This window comes from Rattus norvegicus, chromosome 18 (genome assembly GCF_021556685.1).
Source record: "Rattus norvegicus strain SHRSP/BbbUtx chromosome 18, alternate assembly SHRSP_T2T, whole genome shotgun sequence".
Lineage (NCBI taxonomy): Eukaryota > Metazoa > Chordata > Mammalia > Rodentia > Muridae > Rattus > Rattus norvegicus.
Window position 1 is genome coordinate 62,462,884 of NC_141551.1, and position 23,698 is coordinate 62,486,581.

General features: G+C 40.9%; 2 pseudogenes across 1 annotated transcript; one reads left to right on the forward strand and one right to left on the reverse strand.

The window, feature by feature from the left end:
* Positions 1 to 14,637: 14,637 nt before the first annotated feature.
* LOC134482953 (glyceraldehyde-3-phosphate dehydrogenase-like) lies at positions 14,638 to 15,887 on the reverse strand (annotated as a pseudogene). Its single transcript, XR_015642631.1, has one exon. The product of XR_015642631.1 is annotated as a glyceraldehyde-3-phosphate dehydrogenase-like (transcript).
* Positions 15,888 to 16,906: 1,019 nt separating this feature from the next.
* On the forward strand, positions 16,907 to 18,014 carry LOC147999853 (glyceraldehyde-3-phosphate dehydrogenase pseudogene; annotated as a pseudogene).
* Positions 18,015 to 23,698: the final 5,684 nt, after the last annotated feature.

The following is a 23,698-nucleotide window of genomic DNA, read 5'->3' on the forward strand; positions in this document are numbered from 1 at the left end:
TTCTTTGAAGTGTGGTTGGCATACCCAGAGACATCTAGAAAACCCATATTCCCTTTCCTAGCAAGTATTAATGTTAGTAGTGTCTAGGTGGTGGGACTTCATGTCTACTTCCCCTTCTCCATGCTGGGATTTTTGTCTGTTTTGAACCTGTGCTGGTCTTGGGTGTGTTGTCTCTGTCTCTGGGCAATCATAAGTGTTTGAGTCTCTTGTGTCTGGAATATGCAGTCATTCACACCTTTGGCTCTTAAACTCTTCCTGCTTCTTCCGCCCTATAACTCCCCGAGCATTAAGGGGAGGTTTTGATAAAGTTTTCCCATGTAGGACTGAATTGTCCAAAGTCCTCTTTGCACATTGTCCAGTTGTGGTCTCTCTGTTCATTACCATCTACTCCAGGAAGCTTCTCTGGTCAGGGCTGAGTGACGCTCTAATTTGAGTCACAGTGAGGCTCAGCTTAGTGAGGTCCTGGCAGAGAGACGTTCTGCGGTCAGCAGAGTCAAAAAGGAACAGAGATGGGTTAGAAGGAAAGGCTGCAGGGGGTGGCTGGGAAAAACTAGGAGAATCTGTGTGTGCAGCAAAAGGCACCCTATCAAAAAGACAGAAGAGAGCGGGAGAAGGCTAACAGATTCTCTTGATTAAGATGAGAGACAATAGTTTGAGATTCAAATCCTTGATTGAGTCTTATACATGTTGTAGCATTTAAAGGAATATATTGTTTTCTTCCATTTTTATTAAATTGGGCATTTCTTATTTTCATTTCAAATGTTATTCCCTTTCCTGGTTTCCAGGCCAACATCCCCCTAACCCCTCCCTCTCCCCTTCTGTATAGGTGTTCCCCTCCCCATCCTCCCCCTATTACCATCCCCCTCCAACAATCCCTTACACTGGGGATCCAGCCTTGGCAGGACCAAGGGCTTCCCCTCCCACCGGTGCCCCTACTAGGCTATTCATTGGTACCTATGAATTTGGAGCCCAGGGTCAGTCCATGTATAGTCTTTGGGTAGTGGCTCAGTCCCTGGAAGCTCTGGTTGGTTGGCATTGTTGTTTATATGGGGTCTCAAGCCCCTTCAGCTCTTAAAGGAATATGTTAATTCATGATCTAGACCCCTCAGCATCTTTTACAGAGAACGGATTTAGATGGAGACTGCAAAGGATTGGCTGTAAAATCACTGAAACTCGAGCATCTTTGCTAGATGTAAAAGGCATTTCAAAACCACCGTGAACATTTTAAGAACAATTTTCTTTAAGTGAGGAGAATATACATTATCTTACCTTGGACAATGTAGTAGACTTCAATTTGATCAGAAAAAAAGATATAGGAAAAGGTCTCCAGGCCCTCCTTTTCAGGCAGTAGTTTAAGTCAGTAAAATTACAACCTATGAGCATTTGCCCTCAGAGTCTCACATATTTTTATTTTAAAGGAATTGATGTCCTCGGTGTGTTATGGAGATGGCAAAAACGATTTCCCTGGAAAGACGGGGGCTAAGAATTAATACAAATAGAAAGTAAATCTCCTTTCTGACCACATTGGACATAGCTGGGCATGTGACCTGCTTACCTTATCAGGCTCTGATTACAGGAGCAGCAACAAGAAGTGAACAAAATATTAAATACTAAAAATACGTTTTCCTGCTTTTTAATGCCCCCTTTCCTTTGGAAAAGGACTGAAATGAAGGACTATCCTACCTCCAATATGAACTATAAATGCAAATGAGTCGGCCAATTAAAATGTTTGCACATAAAAACCCACTTGAATTACTAACCGTTCAATAGAATAACACGGTTAAGTATACAAAAGTTTGTGCTTCCCATGGCAGCTGTTTGGAAAGCATGTAATTACAGTGATAAGAATTGGCTCATTAGCGTAATCTGTTTTCTTTTAAGTATCACGACTAATATGTACACTTCCTTATCTATAGCTAAGAACACTTAAAGAATCTCATAATGTTTTGAACGCATGCCTCCAGTAGATTATGGAGAAAGCAGCTTCTGGATGTATATTAGTGGTTAGCTCTGTCGGTAAACCTAACCCTAAAAACCTCAGTTCACTGCCTCCAGAGCTTACCACACCATACATCAGCATTTTAAGTGATTTCTACTAAATAGACATGAAAAAGTAAGCAAGAATTATTATATTGTTCCTTGTATATTACAACCCTTTTTAATAAGATGTAACATTGTTGCATTATAAGGATTTTTTTTTCATTGGCTACAGAGATGGCTTGGTAGTTAAGAGCACTGGATACTATTCCAGAGGACCCTAGGGTTTGATTTCCAGCTCTCCCAAGGAAGCTCTTTTTTTTTTCTTTTCTTTCTTTCTTTTTTTTTTTTCCCGGAGCTGGGGACCGAACCCAGGGCCTTGTGCTTGCTCTCTACCACTGAGCTAAATCCCCAACCCCCCCCCCCCCAAAGAAGCTCTTAACCATCCATAACTCTGCATCCTCCTCTACCTTCTCTGGGTGCTAGGTACCCTAGTGGTGCACAGACATACATGCAGACAAAACATCCATACACATAAAATAAAATTTAAAAAATGAACTTTAAAAGGAAGAACTTTTTCCAGAATCTTTGCAAGCGACCTCAGTTTAAGATAAAATATTAAATAAAATACTATGTAAGCTAGGTGAGTTCAGGGTATTAAGTATGCAAGTCACATGAAAATGTTCTGTAGTTGTTATCTTTGATTGTTATTACTGTCAGTTTGGGTAGGTGAACTCTGTCTCTCAACTTGAACTTGCCTTGAAAAGGAATCTTTTCAACATTGTCCTCTCTAACTTTTATAAGCTTTGTAGTTCGTCTTTGTTCTTCCTGGAACACATTGTCCTGGAACCTGACTAGAAATATTTGATTCTGCAAAGCAGGTAAAAAAAATTGAGAATTGCCCAAGCACACATACATAAATCAAAATAATAAGCACTCATAGAAAAAAGTCACCTTTGTATCTTTTTCTGATTTCAGTTACTTTTCCTAAAAAAGAATTTATCATTGTAATGAAATAAAAATTAGATTCTTTTTAGATATTGGATTTTTATACCAAATGTTATAATCCATTTTTTTGTATTTAAAATTGATGAAAGACATTGTATTAATCAAGATTCTGTAGAGAAGCAGAACTTACAGAAGGAAAAAAATACACACACACACACACACACACACACACACACACACACATATATATACAGAGAGAGAGAGAGAGAGAGAGAGAGAGAGAGAGAAAGGGGACTTATTAGAATGACCTATAGGCTGTGGTCCAGATAACCCAACAATGGCTGACTATGAATAAAAAGTCCAAGAATCCAGCAGTTGCTCAGTCAATGAGGCTGGATGGCTCAGCTGATCTTCAGTAGATGCTGGGATCCTAAAGAAGTAGGCCTTAATGCCAGTGAAGGAATGAATATGCTAGCAAGGTGAGAGTAAGTAGGTAAAGAGCAAACATTCCTCCTTCCTTGTCCTTGTATGGGATTCCAGCAGAAGGCAGAGCCCAGAGTAAAGGTGTCTATTCCTGTCTCAAGATCCAGATTAAAGGCATGTGTCTTCCTTTTCTGGACTTTAGTTTATTCTAGATGTGGCCAAGTTGATGACCAAAAATAACCATCACACACTGGAGTTTCATTTAACTTAGGTCTTAAGAAAATTTAATTGTTTCATCATAAATACTTATCAGTCGATAACTATGTGTTCTGAGTTTACTAATAATTCAATATATTAGTATTGACATGTGTAATTTTGAGGAGTCATTACAATGCTGGCTCCATAAGAACCTCATTTTCCTGCTTTTATAACTATTTTTTTTTCAGCTCTTGTGTGTCTGGATATGAGAACTTCAGTCATTGAACCAGTAAATGGCCAATGGTTTCCTACAAGTACTGTTAAATTTCCAAAGACATTCCTGGGAATGTCAAGAATGCATACACCATACAACACAGTGCAATGGGAAAGTCGAAAGTAAATGAATGCAACTCAAGGTAGCATAGCAGATGCACGGTCTGAGAACAGCAACATTCTAGTCCAAGGCATCTCTGACCGTCCTGAACTGAATATGGGAGGCAAGGAAAGAATTCAAAAGAAGTGATTGTTTTCTCAAGAATCAAAAGGTATGTGAAAATTCACCAGTGTACAGAGGCAAAGGAATGCAACGAATGGCAAACATCTACTTTAAAAAGAAAAGCCAGGGGTTGGAGATTTGGCTCAGTGGTAGAGCGCTTGCCTAGCAAGCGCAAGGCCCTGGGTTCGGTCCCCAGCTCCGGAAAAAAAAAAAAAGCCAGTAAATGTTAGAAGTACTTCATGTGCTGGAGTAAAGGATTCAAGCCCTATTTTATCAGTAAAACCTTGAGAGAGCAGGGCAGGTTGTTTTCAGAAAGATCCCTCTCACTGTAGAATAGACAGCTGGTTGCAATCCTTTAAGCCCCAAGGCTGTATCATTGCACCGAGATGTAATGAAATTTCCTCATTTCCCAAATCAAGTTGATCCTGTAAAGATCCACAAGTTTGAATGAATAGAATTAGGCAAGGAAGTAGAACATGAAGAAGGTTTTTGAATGGTTTTAGAGTTGCAGCATCACCAGAATAGCTAGAGCAGCAACAGCTACAAAGACTTGGCACCTGACTTGGTCTGGTCAAGGGTAAGTGCTATTAGAGAATCCAGGATGTGCTGTTGGGTTCAATAGAGAGATCAGGCTTGAATATTAAAATGACAGATGTAGCCGGTGATGCCACTTTTGATTTTAATGTACGCATGGAATCTGGGAGGACTTAGGATTGAAATGGAGCCAAAAGTGAAAACCAACACTTAGTTTTCTGAGTTGGTGAAGGAGAGCAATCTACGAAGAACTTGGTGAGCAACAGTGGGAATTATAAAATGCAAGATTGTTGAGTGCATTAAGCAAGTCTTGTGAAAGGAGGGGTGTATTGTGGTATGTGTGCACAGTGTCACTGGTGACTTTCAGGAGAAGGCTGTTAATGAGGGGAAGCCAAATTCACAATCAACTGCAGGTAGACCACACCTGGGAAGCTCTGGTTGTGACTGAAGAGACGAGAAACTGAAGCCTTGGTAAAGAGCTCTGAGCCACGGAGCCGAGCCATTCAGAAAGATTAGACCTGATTCTAGACTGAGTTATAAAAACATATCCATTCTTGATTTTTTTTCTAAGATGATCCTAAGGAGAAAGCATTGAGAAAATTAAGAATTTCCAGACATAAGAAAAAAATAAATTACGTATAAAAATAAAAGTCAAAGCTTTAGGGGTAAGGAGGGGAAAGGTGGGCTTTCTTGAAGATTCGGGATGTTTGAAACACGGAGATCTTGAAAAGAAGAGGGCACTCATCAAACACTTGTGAAATTAGCAAATGTAGCTTCCGGTGTCTGGGTGTGGCAGGATGGAATGATAATCTTCCTCCATTCGAAGTCTACATGATAAAATGTTTAGCTTCAGAAACACTGAACTTGAGTTCACGGAATATGCTTATCAAAGCATCGAGCAGACAGACAGAAAGCTGTGCTCAGAGCAGGTGGGAAGGTATGACTGGTTAGAAGGGGGCAGCATTAAGAGAGGGTGAAGAAAAGGAATCTGTAAGTTAGGGACATTCCCAGATAAAGAATTGTTCACTTCACCAAATCACATTTGAGTATTGATAATTGGTAAGCAATGAGAAATATTTTTTCCACATCAGGATGTTTCTCGTAATATTTCACAACACCAAATAGATAGAAAAGGTAAAATAGGGGAGGAAGGTTTCTTACAGAGAAAGATAAGATACTGAGTGAAAGTTGCAGAGGGATCAAGCAATTGTTTTCTAAAAAGCAATTCTGAAAGGAAAAAAATAAGAGACGGGGAGAGAGAAAAGAAAAATTGCACTTCGCTATGTTCCGAGGAAATGGATTGTTTCAAGACTTTTTGAGAGAACAAAAAAGCTTCAGTCGCCTTTCCACTTTAGCAGAAAAAAAGTTCTACTTTAAGGGCGATTTGGGGAAAGACAGGTCACTAATTTAATTCTGTAAAACGTTGCCTGCCTCTAAAACTCCTTGTCCTCTGTCTTGATCAAACATTGCGATCTTGTTTGAGCCATAAATCATCCAGTGACACAAATAAAGTAAGCGACGTGATTTTGCTCGGGGACCTAAGGCAGACATGCTGACTGACTAGCTAACAGAGAGAGGAATCTACCTGTAGTCCAAACCCATCTCCTCGTACTGCACGTGGGCGTAATTCTACCACTTCCACATATTTGGTGTAAGCAAGAATAAGGACGCTATACTTTATTTTGGGAAGGATGTAAACTGTTTTATAACTTAAATCTATTTTGTAAAGCATCTTGCAGTTCTTTTCAGTTTGCTTGCTTCAGACCGGTCTGTTTCAATTCTCAAACGCATGTTTTCAAGTCTTCTGGAGTTTCTATTCAGCATCTTTCTCTGTAAGGAAGTTCGGAGAGCTTGTAGAGACTGACTTTCAAATCCCAGGCCACCCAAAGGGCAGGATTCATTGTTAGCATAGATGATGAATGTTTCCTCCTGGTTTTGCCTTGTCTGTTTGATGCTGCTAAATGTGGCATGGGACACACCCCAAAAAAATTCTTCACTGTTCATCTGCTATCCAGAATTGACTGGCACCCTGAATGTTTACTTAGTGACATTTAATATGCGTATTACAATGTAATTTTAAGGTCCTTTCTGATCATCAATGACTGAACAGGGCAGGGTTTGGATCTAGACTACAGAGGCCAAATTCCTTATAAAGAGAAAAGGCCTTTGCTCCTTTCTCCAATGAGGAGATTTCATTGCAACTATTTATATGTGAATGTACACTGATTTACACTTCTAAAATGGCACAATTATGATTGTGCTTACACGACCCTATTTTTTTAAGTTTGACCTTTAATAACCTTCAAGACCTCTCCCCTTTTCACCTTCCCTGGCATCTGGGCAAACTGTTGAGAGACTCTATCAGACACTGGGTGAAAGTTCAGGTCAGGCAAGCTCACTTGGTCAAGCGTGTTTACCTGGGCTCTATCCTTTAACCACCCTGAAAAACTGAGCCTTTGAAAAGTCTGGGTTTTTTCTTTATTCCAGTACTAGCATTGCCCTAGATGACACACATTTAGGAAACTGGGGGAGTATGGGGATGGAGGTGGAGAGGGGCTGGCAGGAAGCAAGAGGCACACCGTTTCCTGAAGAGCTGCTTTTATATTTGTGTTTTACTATTCTAAGCAGTTCGGGGTCCCCCCAAAGACATATCAAGTCTGCAACACTGAGTCAAGAGGATCCAGAGTTTCAGGATAGCCTGGGCTACATTAGAAGGATCCTGTCTTTAAAAAAAAAAAAAAAAAAGGATCCTGTCTTTTTAAAAAGAAGCAATCGTGCAAGGTTTGGGGAGACTTTCTGTATTTGTTCCTGGGCAGTTGCATGCTGCTCAAGTGAGGGGTTTTTTGTTTGCTTTTTGGCTTTGGCTTTGAAGTTTCTGAGAGCTGTCCACATATGTGGCCTTCTTTAAAGAGATGCTTCAGCTAGACTAGTTTCCTGTAGATAAGCCCCTTGGGGCTCTGTGGATGCCCCACAGAGCATTGTCATGGTTATCAGGTGCCATCGTCTCTGTGGGGGCATTTCAGAGAAACCAAACAGCAAAACTGAAACTATTTTCAAGTATCAATCTTTCTCTATTTTCTAACATTTACACCATTAGGCAATCTCGAATATTGTTTACTGTTTCAAAGATGGTATATCTTCCTTTTGGATGAGCTGATAGTGTGTATCTTTCATTTAAAAATTAATTGTGCCAGACAATTAATTGTGCTTTATCAAATTAAACTGCTCAATTTCATATAGTGTGATAACATTGGAACATGTCCAAGATACCAGCTTTTCTAATACAATTTAAATGATTAGGAAAACAATAATAGCCAGGCAGTGGTGGTGAATACTTTCAATCCCAGCACTCTGAGGCTTAGAGGCGGGCAGATCTCTGAGTTGGTCTATAGAGTGAGTTCCAGGTCAGCCAAGGATACACAGAAAGACCCAGTCTTGAAAAAATAAAAGAATAAAAAAAGTTTCTAATTTTAAAAAATATCATTTACTAAGAGCCCCTTCAAGTAGAAAAGATTTACTGTGTCAGTTTCATTTCTCAAGTAATTAATAGCCATACTTAATTTCACTTATCATAGTTGATACTTTTTTTCTTTTTTTTATTGGTTATTTTATTTGCCTCTATGAGGATGTTCCTCCACCCACCCACTCCTGCCTCACTGCTCTAACATCCCCCCTACATTGGGGCATCAGCCTCCACAGGACGAAGGGCCTCCCCTCCCATTGATGCCAGATAAGGCCATCTGCTACCTACGTAGTTGAAGCCATAAATCCCTCCACGTACTTAGAACAAAAATTTGGCTACCTATTTTATTATCATTATTGTTACTATTGATAGTTTGTATAATAATTTTTAGTATTTTTACATTGGTTATAATATGTATAACTGTTACTTAATAGCACACACATTCTAATTTTGCACTTTTTTCTAGACAAATAACTGAGATGAAATAATCTTTAACTTAACCACAGTTATATAGTTTTAACAAAAAAAAAGATGTATGTGCCCTGCAATCACCAGGATTCAGATGGTGTTGAATAGGATAAATCAGAGACGCGGGGCTGGGGATTTAGCTCAGTGGTAGAGCGCTTGCCTAGGAAGCGCAAGGCCCTGGGTTCGGTCCCCAGCTCCGAAAAAAAGAACCAAAAAAAAAAATCAGAGACGCTAGTTATAAAAGATGGTATTTGTTATGAATTACTGAACATAGCTAGTGTGGAGTTAGAAACTGTCACCTCCTGATGGGACGGTGGAAACAATGTCTATCAACAAAGACTACTGAAAAGACGTTTTCACAGAGCCAGAAGTTCCTATGCAAGATGCTAAAAGAGGGGAGTAATCAATATTTGTACCCCGCTGTGATGCCTGTGAACCACAACAGTAACAAACATGGCTGACTGTTGGCAGAGCCAATCTTCTGCATGCCGGCTGACCCACAGCCCTCTGGGTTCCTGATCACAATGACTGTGTCCTGTCTAGAAGAGGGTTTCACAGCCCTCCCCCTTGCTATGACTCTTAAAAAAAAAAAAAAACTTTTGTTAAGTTCCCTAACTTTTTTTGATAGGTTGGTATTGAGATTACAGTAGCTCGATTTTGATTTTGGTAGGATGGCTATTTTCACACTAATCTCTTCTGATCCTTGAGCATGAGAGCTGGTCTTTCCATCTTCTAGAGTCTTCTTTCCTTTAGTATCTTGAAGTTTTCATTGTAGAGGTCTTTGTTTCCTTGGTATTTTATTACTTTTTTCCTAGATTGATTGATTGATTATTTACTAAGCTTACTATTTCTTTTTGGTAGCTATTGTGAATGGCACAATTTTGCTAATTCCTTTTTCAATGTGTTTGTCTCGGTGTGTAAGAAGGTCACTGACTTCCATGTGTTGGTTTTGTGATCCGGCCACCTTGCTGAATGTATTTATCAGATCGGAAAAGTCTTAGTGCAGCTCATGGGGTCTTATCTACAGAATAACATCGTATGCGAGTAGGAACACTTTAGTTCTTCTTTTCTTGTTTACTTTCTTTTCCTGTCATTTTGTTCTAGCTATGCCTTCAACCATGGCGTTAAATAGACATGGGGAGACTTAGCACCCCAGTTGTGCTCCTGATCTTAGTGGAAATGCTTCGAGGTTTTTTTCCCCATTTAGTCTGAAATTGACTGTTGTTTTCTCATCTGTAGCTTTGATTATGTTGAGCTGTGGTCTCTCTATCTCTAATTTTTCCATGAATCTTATCACTAGATGGCTTTTCGTCAAGGGTTTTTAATGTACCTATTGAGATGAGGTTTCTCTCTTTCTGTGATCATTTAGAATTATATTCATCCAATTCACGTATGTGAACCATCCCTGCATCCCTGGAGTGAAGCCAACTTGGTAATACATGATCATTTTGTTATGGTTGTGAACTTAGTTTGAAAGCATTTTATAGAGAATTTTTGCATCTACATATATCAAGAAGATCAGCCTCATCCACAAGGGAGGGAAACAAGAATTCTGATTGCAATACAATATATGTCAGTGATGGTTTTCATTTACCCAACTCATGTAGATCCAGGAATGAATCTCACAGTGAAGAATTTGCCATAACGGTGAGTTAAAGATAAGACTTCCAAAGCCTTACTTTTCTCTCTGTATTATAGACAAAAGATGGACTCTTTTCAACAGCGAAGGACTCCATCTTTTATGTGGGGTAATTGTTGGCATAAAATCAACATAATAACTAAAAATATATATATTTAGAGTGAAACGAACTCCAGACTCGAGGCTGTGGTTCATGGGGGAGGGAGAAGGGAGGGGGAGGGGAGGGGAAAGGTAGGGGAATGTCAATGAGGGCAAAGCTGTTTCTGGTTTGAGCCTTCACTACAGCAGCTAAGTTGGGAGGAAGGAAGAGTAGAACCACGGGATACAGTGAACATATCCTTACAGTAGACTTGGATAAGCAAAGCCCCTGGTCAAGTCTAAGTTCATTTATTCAAGAAACCTTTGTGAATCAGACGCAGTATTGTGTACTGGGTATAGAATAATCGCCAGGCAGACATGCGTCCCACCCTAGTGCAAGTTAGAGTCTAGATGAGAAAATAGAACAGCAGTGTGTTCTATGGCTATGTGTGCATAACTGAAGTTTTTCCTGCAGTTGAAGAATGAGACAGAGAAGACTTCGTCTCGGGTGGGTACATCATTACAAGCTGATTGTACCTGATTTGGAAAACTTACCACCTCTCCTATATTGCTATGGTGATGTTTCTACAGCTATGTTTTAGAATCTATGTCAAAGTCTAAGTATAGAACACCTCTCTGTCTTTGTTTCATCCACAATGAGGTGCCAGATTCAGTGTAAACTGGGGTTTTTAATTAAACCAGATAGTGAGCGCAATGTCTTATATAAAAGAGTTTGAAGAATCTGTACACTTGAAACAAGCTTTATTTTAGAGTCATAGCTTAATTATGCAATACCCAGTAAGGGCTGGATACCATGACTTCTAACTCTTGCCCATGTTCCTGAGTTCAATTACACTTTATATTTAAGGAAGTGAAATTCCTGATGAATAAGATAAGCAGTTTTGAATAGTCATTAATAATGTCTATTAATGTCTATACTATCATTTAGATGACACTACTAATCTGATAGAAAAATGAACTTTCCCTTGAAAATGCTTGATTCAAAGGATTTGAATGGCTTCAAAATGAAGCCATTAGAGTAGGCATTGTAATTTAATGAACTTATATAATAATCTAGTTTTTTAAAGTTTCATTTCTAACTCATAATTTTCCCTTTGGAAAAAGTTAACTTACTCAAAAAATATTATCACAGTTTTATTTTGCAATTTTTATTTGAAACCACCATTTTCCTAAAGTGCCTTATCAAAAAAGTCTCCTATTTGAATTATTAGAGTTCTTTTGTGTTAAAATTGCCTTAATATTTCTTTTGCTTTAGACATTTTTAATGATGTCATACTAAAATTCAATTTTAAGCTCAGCGATTTCAGTTTAGTGTATTGTTGTTTCCATATTTTCTTCACTATTAGAGCATAAATTAGCTTGTCACAATGTTTAAATGTTTTAATTTTTAAAAGCATTTATTAAGAAACATGGATGCCAATCCTGTCACAAAACCTTTGACCTACACTCTGTCCGGGCTGAAAAGTATGCTAGGCTAATGGTGGCACAGAACTTGTTGGATTAGTCAACCAATATCTGATTTGACTTAAGGCCCACTACACAAGAAGAAACCCACACCCAACATTGCAAGGGTAACCAAGAACAAGAGAAAGACTAGATAGCCAAAGAGTAAAACCAAATGCATTTGGGCAATGATACTTATCAATTAAAAGACTTCTAATGATAGTCTGCTGTACTCATAGATCAATGCTTATCCGGTCATCATCCGAGAGGCGCCCTCTAGCAGCAAATGAGAACATATACAGAGACCCACGGCCAGACATGAGAGAGAGAGACAGAGACAGAGACAGAGACAGAGAGACAGAGAGAGACAGAGAGACAGAGAGAGACAGAGAGAAAGGGAGAGAGAGACAGAGAGAGACAGAGAGAAAGGGAGAGAGAGACAGAGAGAGAGAGACAGAGACAGAGACAGAGACAGAGAGACAGAGAGAGACAGAGAGAAAGGGAGAGAGAGACAGAGAGAGAGAGAGAGAGAGGGAGAGAGAGAGAGAGAGAGAGAGAGAGAGAGAGAGAGAGGGAGAGAGGGAGAGAGAGAGAGAGAGACTAAATTGAAGTTATTCATCAAATCCCTCTTCCCAAGCTCAGGGAATTCATCACAGGAGGAGACAGAACGATCATAAGAGTCAGAGAAGAGAGGGCATCAGGAGAGCATAGCCCTCTGAATCAACAAAGCAAGGCACATGTGAGCTCACAGAGACTGAAGCACAGGACATACAAGGACATACAAGGACATACAAGGGTCTACACGAGGTCCTCTGCATATATATTATTGCTATTAACTTAATGTTTTCATGGGCCTAATGACTAAGAGAATAAGTGGGTCTCTACCGCTTCGGCCTGGTCTTGGGACTCTTTTCCTAATGTTGGGTTGCTGTGTCCAACTTCAATGTGAAAGGTTTTGCTTCATCTTGTATTTTATTTTGTCATGCTTGGTTGTTATCTCTTAGGAGCCTGTTCTTTTCTAACGAAAGACAAAAACAGAGCAGATCCAAAAGGGAAGGGAGGTGGGGAGGGACTGAGGAGTAGAAGGAGGGGAAACTACAATCAGGATATTGTGTATGAGAAAAGAATCTATTTTCAATAAAAAAGCTACCTTTATTCTTTTTCATAAAATTTAAAGTATTTACATTTTAATTGTTAAGACTTTGAGACTTAGAAAAAGCTGAGACAGAATATGCTGGGGAAAACAAGTTATATATAGCAAACTTTCCTTTTTATTTTATTTTTTTGTTACTTTTGGGGAGTCATTTCTGTTCTATAGTCTGTTGTATAAAAAACGATTGCATTTTGCCCTCCTTAATTTTACAAGTGTAGAATGTATCTTTTTAATCCTCAACTTTGGCTAATTAAAGACTTCCAATCCTCTATCAGAATAAGAATCAATAGGAGGTTGGTTCCATTGTCTCATCAAACGGATAATCCCTCTTAATCACAGACACCTGAACCTGTATGCTACATAATTTAGTGATATGTGGTCACCAGTCTTGAACACTGTTGAATGTGCTTACATTAAAACATAGGCATTTTCCATGGTGAGACATCTGTTCATAAAACACAGAGTAGAGCCCTTAGTCATTTCAGACTAAGACAATGAAAGCCCGCATTCCCTTAAACCCTATTAATTCCCCTTTATCAATGATACTATCTCCTTACACTCTATTTACCACATTGTTTTCTTTCTTCAGTTTCTTCCCATATTTCACATAATTTCTGATAATTCCCATCCTAACAGAGGAAACAAGCCCTGTGCACCTTCTTCTTCATCTTTCTTTTCAGTCTGTCTCCTTCTGTCCTTGCACCATGAGAACTTAGTTAGCTCTTAAGATAGGATTTAAAATGTTCTCTGAGAAGTAGGTAAAGGGGAAGATGCTGAAACTATATAACATTCTCTCTCTCTCTCTTTCTCTCTCTCTCTCGCTCTCTCTCTCTCTCACACACACACACACACACACACATTCACACACACAAGCACACACATAGGCACACATATGCACTCACACAAACATATACACGCACACTTTCATACAAAAAGTACAGATAGACCCAGGCATACATTTATGTATATGTGCCTGTGATTTAGGAATACAATGTAATGTTTAACCTAATCATCATGATCAGCAGATAAAAGTAGCTTGCTACTTATGAGAATAAAGGTTTTTAACTATTTTATCTTAAAATACAACTGTGTCAAAATAGCACAACAGTGAATAAAACTATTCAATAAATGTGATTTCTAAAAAGGGCTGAAGATAACAGAGCACAATTTTTTGCTTAATTTCTTACCCTGATCTTTGTGAGTTACTTTACAACATAGAAAGGATGCTTTTTGCGTTATTCTGGTTTCTGGGAATAGAGAGCTAAGAATGCAAATGTAGGATGTTTAATTAGAAAATTTTCTTAGAAATTGAGAGGAGTCAGAAAAAAAGAGAAATAAAAAAATTAGCAAGAGGGCCCATTCATTGTTGAAGTTATTTCTGTGGGCCATGGGCCTTGGTACTATCTGCACTTCATAAGAATGATACAAGATAATTCTTGAAAATTTCACTTCAACTGTGGGATGCAGAAGCATTTATCGAGGGGACTCTGTCTTCCTAACTCCATTCCCTCCCACCATAAGTCAGAAAATACCGCACTGGGAAATTACCTTTTAAGAATCCAGCTGGGGCTAATGTCATCAAACAAAATTCAGAGCAGGAAAAAAAGTCTACAACTCCAGTATTAGAAGGGGAAGATGATTGGTAGGGAAAGAGGGGTCTACTTCAGCAGCTGAGGGTGGGGGTGACGTCACAATACATGCAACAATGTATCTCTAAGTTTGTCTGACTGAAACCTTTCTTTTTTGTTTTTTCCTTTTCTGTGGGGGGAAGGGAGGGCAGGGAATTTGCAGTGAACTTTACTGATGGTATTCAAGAGAGTAGGGAGGGCTCCCTAGGCCCTTTCTGTTATTGTGGGGGTCTGGGATGGGAATTGTGAGGGAGATGCTCAGTGTTGGGGGCCGAGTTGGGATGGGGACTCCTCAGCAACTGAGGGCCTCACTCTTGCTCTCAGTGTCCTTGCGGGGCTGGGGAGGGTTGAGGTTGTGGTCCAGGGTTTCTTACTCCTCGAAGGCCATACTAGCACCCTGTTGCTATAGCTGTATTCATTATCATACCAGGAAATGAGCTTTACAAAGTTGTCATTGAGAGCAATGCCAGCTCCAGCATCAAAGGTGGAAGAGTGGGAGTTGCTGTTGAAGTCGCAAGAACCTGGTCCTCGGTGTAGCCCAGGATGCCCTTTAGTAGGCCCTTGGATGCCTGCTTCATCACCTTCTTGATGTCATCAGACTTGGCAGGTTTCTCCAGGCGGCATGTCAGATCTACAATGGATACGTTGGGAATAGGAACAGGAAAGGCCATGCCAGTGAGCTTCCCGTTCAGCTCTGGGATGACCTTGGCCACAGTCTTGGCAGCACCAGTGGATGCAGGGATGATGTTCTGGGCTGCCCCACAGCCATCACGCCACAGCTTTCCAGAGGGACCATCCACAGTCTTCTGAGTGGCAGTGATGACATGGACTGTGGTCATGAGTCCTTCCACGATGCCAAAGTTGTAGTGGATGACCTTGGCCAGGGGGGCTAAGCAGTTGGTGGTGCTGGATGCATTGCTGACAATCTTCAGTGAGTTGTCATATTTCTTGTGGTTCACACCGATCACAAATATGGGGGCATCGGCTAAAGGGGTGGAGATGATGACCCTTTTGGTTCCACCCTTCAGGTGAGCCCCAGCCTTCTCCATGGTGTTAAAGATGCCAGTAGACTCCACGACATACTCATCCCCAGCATCACCCCATTTGATGTTAGCGGGACCTCGCTCCTGGAAGATGGTGATGGGCTTCCCATTGATGACCAGCTTGACGACCAAGATGAGAATGGGAATTCTCAGCCTTGACTGTGCCATTGAATTTGCCATGGGTAGAGTCATACTGGAACATGTAGACCATGCAGTTGAGGTCAATGAAGGGGTCATTGATGGCAACAATCTCTACTTTGACAGATGCAGAGAAAGCAGCCCTGATATATAGGTGCCCAATAAGGCCAAATCTGTTCACACTGACCATCATCTTGTCTGCAGGACGAGACTGGCACTGCACAAGAAGATGTGGCTGTCTCTGGAACAGAGATGAGCAGAGAGCCTGAAACCTTTCAACAATTAAAAATCTCACCACTTGTGAGCTTAGTAGGCTCCAATGAAGAGTTCCAAACTTCTTATCACATAGTTGACCAAGGTCAAACTTGGTGGGTCACAACAAATCACAAGTAAATGAATATGGAAAAGGGACTTTGTAGGAGGAGAAGGGACTGAGGGGGTACAAGGAAAAGGAGGGTAGGGAGCAAGAGTAATCAAAATTGGTTTAGACATGCATGAAAATGTCAAAAACAAATTTAATTGAAAAAAAAACCCGCAAAATGTCCTGTCACCTGTTATTTTATTTCCTTACAAGAATGCTAACTAGTAAATTTAAATGTTTGTTTTAAAGTGTATTAATTCTTAGAATTTATGATACATTTGATCATATTTATCTTTAACCTCTCTCCTTAATTTCTCCTATATCCACCCTGCTTCCCTGCTGCCCAGTTTTATGTATTCTTTCAATTTTTATTTTTAATAACCCATAGATTCTATTTTGTGTCACCATATACTTCTAACTGTGGGGTCACTCATTGGAACATGGCTGATACACCAGGAGCCACATTCTCAAACAAAACTGATTCTCCCTGACTTCAGGGTATACAGTTCCTCCGTTTGGGTAAGGACTCCTGAGCCTCCCAACCGCCCCCCCCTTTGCTTGATTGGTTGACCAGCTTGCTCTTATGCAGGTCTTGTAGACATATCCATAGCTGCTCTAAGGTCATGGGTAGAGTGGTCCTGTTGTGTCTAGACGATACTGTTTTCCTCTGGTGCTCCCTAACGTCTGGCTATTAAAATCTTCCTATAACCTCTTTTGCTATGGTTCCTGAGCCTTGGGAAAGGGTTAACATGGACACTCCATTTGTAGCAACATTTTTCAGTCACTTATTCTCTGCATGGCAGACCATTATGAGTTTTTATGGGAACCAACAACCACTGAACAAAAGAAAGTCCCTGTTATCAGATACTTATTAATGAGTTCAGTGAAGAATAGTATGCTTAAAAAAGGTAAGCACCCAGTTCTCTGCTCCCCCCTGTTCCAGAGACAGCCACATCTGCTGTGCAGTGCCAGCCTCATCCTGTACACAAGGTGGTGAAGGTTGGTGTGAACAGATTTGGCCTTATTGGGCGCCTAGTTACCCAGGCATTCTGCTCTGCACTTGGCAAAGTGGGGACTGTTGCCATCAACAACCCCTTCATTGACCTCAACTGCATGGTCTACATGTTCCAGTATGACTCTACCCATGGCAAATTCAATGGCACAGTCAAGGCTGAGAATTCCCATTCTCATCTTGGTCGTCAAGCTGGTCATCAATGGGAAGCCCATCACCATCTTCCAGGAGCGAGGTCCCGCTAACATCAAATGGGGTGATGCTGGGGATGAGTATGTCGTGGAGTCTACTGGCATCTTTAACACCATGGAGAAGGCTGGGGCTCACCTGAAGGGTGGAACCAAAAGGGTCATCATCTCCACCCCTTTAGCCGATGCCCCCATATTTGTGATCGGTGTGAACCACAAGAAATATGACAACTCACTGAAGATTGTCAGCAATGCATCCTGCACCACCAACTGCTTAGCCCCCCTGGCCAAGGTCATCCATGACAACTTTGTCATTGTAGAAGGACTCATGACCACAGTCCATACCATCACTGCCACTCAGAAGACTGGATGGTCCCTCTGGAAAGCTGTGGCGTGATGGCTGTGGGGCAGCCCAGAACATCATCCCTGCATCCACTGATGCTGCCAAGACTGTGGCCAAGGCCATCCCAGAGCTGAACAGGAAGCTTACTGGCATGGTTTTCTGTATTCCTGCCCCCACTGTAGCCACTGTGGATCTGACATGCCCACCTAGCAAATATGATAACATCAAGAAGGTGATGAAGCAGGCATCCAAGGGCCTACTAAAGGGCATCCTGGGCTACACTGAGGACCAGGTTGTCTCCTGCAACTTCAACAGCAGCTCCCACTCTTCCCCTTTTGATGCTGGAGCTGGCATTGCTCTCAATGACAACTTTGTAAAGCTCATTTCCTGGTATGACAATGAATACAGCTACAGCAACAGGGTGGCAGACATCATGGCCTACATGGCCTCCAAAGAGTAAAGCACACACCAGCAAAGACACTGAGAGCAAGAGCGAGGCCCTCAGTTGCTGAGGAGTCCCCATCCCAACTCGGCCCCCAACACTGAGCATCTCCCTCACAGTTTCCATCCCAGACCCCCAAAATAACAGGAACAGCCTAGAGAGCCCTCCCTACTCTTGAATACCATCAATAAAGTTCGCTGCACCCACAACAAAAAATAAAAGCACCCTATAAAAGATCTATAAAGATACGTTATTTAGTGCTAATTAGTATTAAAATACTTTAGTGAATTTATGGCCGTCTGTGGATATAGTTTAACTCATTTCAATGAATATGACTTACCAACCAAGTAAGTGTACTGCTTACTTCTTTTTTAGAAGTCATGCTGAGCTTTCCCATCTGTAAGAAATTTTCAGTGTCATATATATCACACCCTCAGAAACAACAACTGTGATGATAGAGGAGACAGATAAAATGCCCTTTGAAATCAGAGGTGCAATCTTCTATTTCAAGTCATAAAACTCAAAAAAAACTTCTAGAAATAAAGTGGAATTTATATAGACTTTGTAGATGTGTTTGATTAAACCTGGCACAAGGGATGGAGTGGTGTCCCATCAGGCAAAAGGACTGTCATCGTTCCCACAGAATCAACATATAACCAGCTTAGCCTGTGTTGGCTTTTCCACTGTTTTCCCAGTGTGAGATAACCTTATAGTCTCTGTGGTTCTGTTTACTTCTCCCCTTTTCCTGTAAATTCTGTTCTGTAATGAATTTTTCTGCTATAATAGCCTCTGCCTATTATTGTTGCTACAGTTCTCGAACCTCACCAGAATCAACATGTCCTTTTTGTCCCATTCAGGTAACACTCGTAGAACCCTTAGTCTATTAATGAGACCAACTCTTCTCCTGCCTCTGGGCTACAAATATTGTGCCATTAAAGTCCTGCCTTCTCCCTGCCTCAAATGTGGTATCTTCCACATTGAGCACAGAGCTTGTATATAATTATATTTACTCACTAAATGAAGTTATGCTAGACTCGTCATCATCATCATCTCAATTCCTGATTTGAGCACGTGGTCCAGTGACATGGAATGCCTGAGGAATACATAGAACACTCTCTTCGTCCCAATTCTTCTCACTGACCTGCTTCTGTATGTTAGAACGATCACTGGAATTACTACCAAGTCTAAGCAAACACAATAGACAGCTGCTCTGTGTTCTAAGCTGCATCAGGAAGCCAGGTCTAAAGTCGATACAACTCCAAGGAATGGCATACTCCTTTCCTGTGTAATATAAGGAGTTCCAGACTTGGTGTCTTAACTACTGCAACGATGAGTAATTCTCACAATGTGACAGAAGAGAGACAGCGTGACTGAGAATTGAGGAAAGGAGTTGAAGAACTATTTCTGCTTTGGAATTATATAAACAGTCAGAGGGCATATAAAAACATAGTTAACTTCATTAGCGATTAAGGAAAGCAACAACCGGGGGCTGGGGATTTAGCTCAGTGGTAGAGCGCTTACCTAGGAAGCGCAAGGCCCTGGGTTCGATCCCCAGCTCCGAAAAAAAAAAAGAACCAAAAAAAAAAAAAAAAAAAAAAGGAAAGCAACAACCACATTACAGAACTGTACTCCCGTGGGGAGAGCTAGTATAACATTTTAAAGCAATAATCTGGAGCAGAAACTACCTCTTGGAGGCAGTCAAGGACAACAGAGCCAGCCTATATTGTTTGAGAAGACTCTTGAACTCCCTAAATGACAACTCAAAAGAGGGTTTCTCCTGTTTGCTATGGGCTTGTTGTTAGACAATCTATGGCTCTTGGGACATTGTCAGCTTAGGTAGCATAATTTTTTAATATTATTTTATTTTATGTGTATGTCTTTTTGCCTGCAAGTATGTCTGTGTACCACATGCATATTTGGTGCTGGCAGAGGCCAAAGAGGGCACCAGATTGGCTGGATCTGGGGTTACAGAGGATTGTAAGCTAACCCGTATATGCTGGAAATCAAGCCCAGGACCTCTGCAAAGCAACCAAGTCTTTTAAATGATGCGTCATTTCTCCACCCCCCCTTTAAGGCTTTTTCAAAAAGCAATAGTAGTTGAGGTAACTACTTTTTCTAGGACTTTTATCATGAGAGCATGCTGAACTTTCAAAGGCATTTTCTGCATGCATTGATGATGGAGGGTTTTTTTGTTGTTGTTTTTAAATCCATTTGTGTGATTAAATAAATGTATTGACTCAAGGATGTTTACCCATCCTTGCATTTTGGAGATAAAACCAACCTGATCATGGTGAAGAGCCTTTTGGTGTGCTCTTGTACTCAGTTTGCAAGCATTTTATTAAGGAATTTTGCATCTATGTTCATCGGGGATATTAGCCTGTAGGTTTTATTTTCTGTTGCATCATCACCTGGTTTTGCTATTAGAATAATACTTCAAATAAGGTTTTTGGAAGTGATCCTTGTGTTTCTACTTTTTGAATAGTGTCAACAGATCTTCTCTGAAAGCCTGCTGGAATTCTGCTATGAATCAGTCTCTGCCTGGACTTTTTTTTTTTCTTTTTAGCAGAAGGCTTTTTATTAGTTTTAATTTTTCCACTTGTTATGGGTATTTTTAGGTCCCTGATATCTTCTTCATATAATTTTAGTGGTTTGGATGGGGGTAGAATTTAGTCCTTTCTTTAAAAAGATTTACCGAGCATGACAGAGTACAGTATTTTTAAAGTATTTCATTCCATTTTAATATTCTGAATTTCTATAGTGTCTGTTGTAATGCTTCACTGTTTCTTTCTGATTTTGTTCATTTGGATCATCTCTTTCTTTCTTTTAGTTGGTTGGACCAAAAGCCTCTCAATATTGTTTATCTTCTCAAAGGATAAACTCTTAGATTTGGTTTGTTTGTTTGTTTGGGTTTTTAATGTATTTGTTTTTATTATTTCACTGGTTTCTGGTCTGATTTTTATTATTTCTTGTCATCTACTGGTTTTGCATTTGGCTCTGCCTTGTTTTTCCAAATTCTTCAATGCCATCGCTAAGTCATATACATGATCTCTTTCTGAGATGTGCTTCATATGTGCTCTAAGAGTTCTGTGTGATGTGTTCTCATTTTCACATAGTTCCAGGGATTTTATTTATTATTTATTTACTTATTTCTTCTTCTTTTTTTTTTTTTTTTTTTTTGGAGCTGGGGACCGAACCCAGGGCCTTGTGCTTGCTAGGCAAGCGCTCTACCACTGAGCTAAATCCCCAACCCCTTCTTCTTTCTTTTTTATTGATATCTTTTAAATTTTTTATTTATTTGCATTTCAAATGTTATCCCTCTTCCTGGTTTCCCCTCCACAAATCCCCTATCCCACCCCCTCCCCACCTGCTTCTATAAGGGTGCTCACCCACCCACCCACTCACTCCACCCCACCACCCTAACATTCCCCTATGCTGGGTCATCAAGCCTTCACAGGACCAAGGGCCTCCCCTCCCACTGATGCCAGACAGTGCTATCCTCTGCTACATATGCACTGGAGCCATAGGGGCCTCCATGTGCATTCATCAGTTGGTGGCTTAGTCCCTGGGAGCTCTAGGGGTCTGGATGGTTGATATTGTTGTTCTTCCTATGGGACTGCAAACTCCCTTAAGCTCCTTCAGTCTTTTCTCTAACTCCTTCATTGGAGTCCCAGTGCTCAGTCCAGTGGCAGGCTGTGAGCATCCTCATCTATATCTGAAAGTCTCTGGCAGAGTCTCTTCCAAATCAGGCTCCTGTCAGCAAGCACTTCTTGGCATCAGCAACAGTGATTGGGTATGGGATGCATATGGGATGGATCTCCAGGTGGGGCAGTCTCTGGATGGCCTTTCCTTCAGTCTCTGCTCCACTCTTTGTTCCTGTATTTCCTTTAGACAGGAGGAATTCTGGGTTAAAATTTGTGAGAAGGGTGGGTGGCCCCATCCCTCAACAGGGAGCCATGCCTAACCTCTCCATAATGTCTACAGGTTCTCTCTCCCCTAAGTTGGGTATTTCAGCTAATGTCATCCCCAATGGGTCCTGGGAACCTCTTGTTTTCTTGGTGTCTGGGACTTTCTGGTGGCTACCTTTGTTCCCCATCCCCCATTGCTACACACTTATGTTCACTTTCCTGACCCTCGGTACATCTCACCCCCGTCTCCTCCCACACCTGATCCTGCCTCCCTTCTTTCCTACCCTCCCCCTGCTCTTCCTCCAAAGTCCCTCCCACCCTCTACCTCACTCAACTATTTTGTTCCCCCTTCTAAGTAGGACTGAAGCATCCACTCTCTGATCTTCCTTTTTCTTGAGCTTCATATGGTCTGTAAGTTGTACAGTGAGTGTTCCGAGCTTTTTCCCTAATATCCACTTATCAGTGAGTGCATACCATGTGTGTTCTTTTGTGACTGGGTTAGCTCGCCCAGGATATTTTCTAGTTCCATCCATTTGCCGGTGTACTTCATAAAATCATTGTTTTTAATAGCTAAGTAGTGCTCCACTGTGTACCACATTTTCTGTACCCATTCCACTGTTGAGAGACATCTGGGTTGTTTCCAGCTTCTGGGTATTAGAAGTAAGGCTGCTATTAACATTGTGAAGCATGCATCCTGGTTATATGTTGGAACATCTTTTGGGTATATCCTCAGGAGTGGTACAGCTGGGTCCTTGGGTAGTACTATGTCCAATTTCCTGAGGAATTGCCAGACTGATTTCCAGAGTGGTTGTACCAGCTTGCAATCCCATCAACAATGGAGGAGGGTTCCTCTTTCTCCACATCTACTGTCACCTGAGTTTTTGATCTTAGCCATTCTGACTGGTGTGAGGTGAAATCTCAGAGTTGTTTTGATTTGCATTTCCCTGATGGCTAAGGACATTGAACATTTCTTTAGGTGCTTCTCAGCCATTCGAGATTCCTCAGGTGAGAATTCTTTGTTTAGCTCTGTACCCCATTTTTAATAGGGTTATTTGGTTCTCTGGAGTCTAATTTCTTGAGTTCTTTGTATATATTGGATATTAACTGTCTATCAGATATAGGATTGGTCAAGATCTCTTCCCAATCTATAAGGTGCCGTTTTGTCCTAATGACAGTGTCTTTTGCCTTACAGAAGCTTTGCAGTTTTATGAGATCTTATATGTTTATACTTCATCTTAGAGCCTGAGTCACTGGTGTTCCCTTCAGGAAAATTTTCTGTGTGCCAATGTGTTCAAGGCTCTTTCCCAATTTCTCTTCTAATAGATTTAGTGTACCCGGTTTTATGTGGAGGTCTTTGATTCACTTGGACTTGATTCTTCTACATGATGACCATTACTTAAGCCAGCACCATTTGTTGAAAATGCTGTCTTTTTTCCACTGCAAAAATCTTTGTCAAAGATCAAGTAACCATAGATGTGTGGGTTCATTTCCGGGTCTTCAATTTTATACCAATTATCTACCTGTCTGTCTCCGTACCAATACCAGGCAGTTTTTATCACTATTGCTCTGTAGTAGAGCTTGAGGTCAGGAATGGTGATTCTCCCAGAAGTTCTCTTATTGTTGAGAAGTGTTGTGAAATGTCATGATTCTTGGCAAGAAACCTTAGGGCAATCAGAGTAAGGAGAAGTGTCTGGGTGTGAGTTCCCAGTGTCTCCACAGCGCTTGGATGAGCTAGAGAGCCCTCGCAGGGAGCAGCCCTGGGTCTAGCAAGTTGTAGAAGGAATAAGAGGGTCCTGG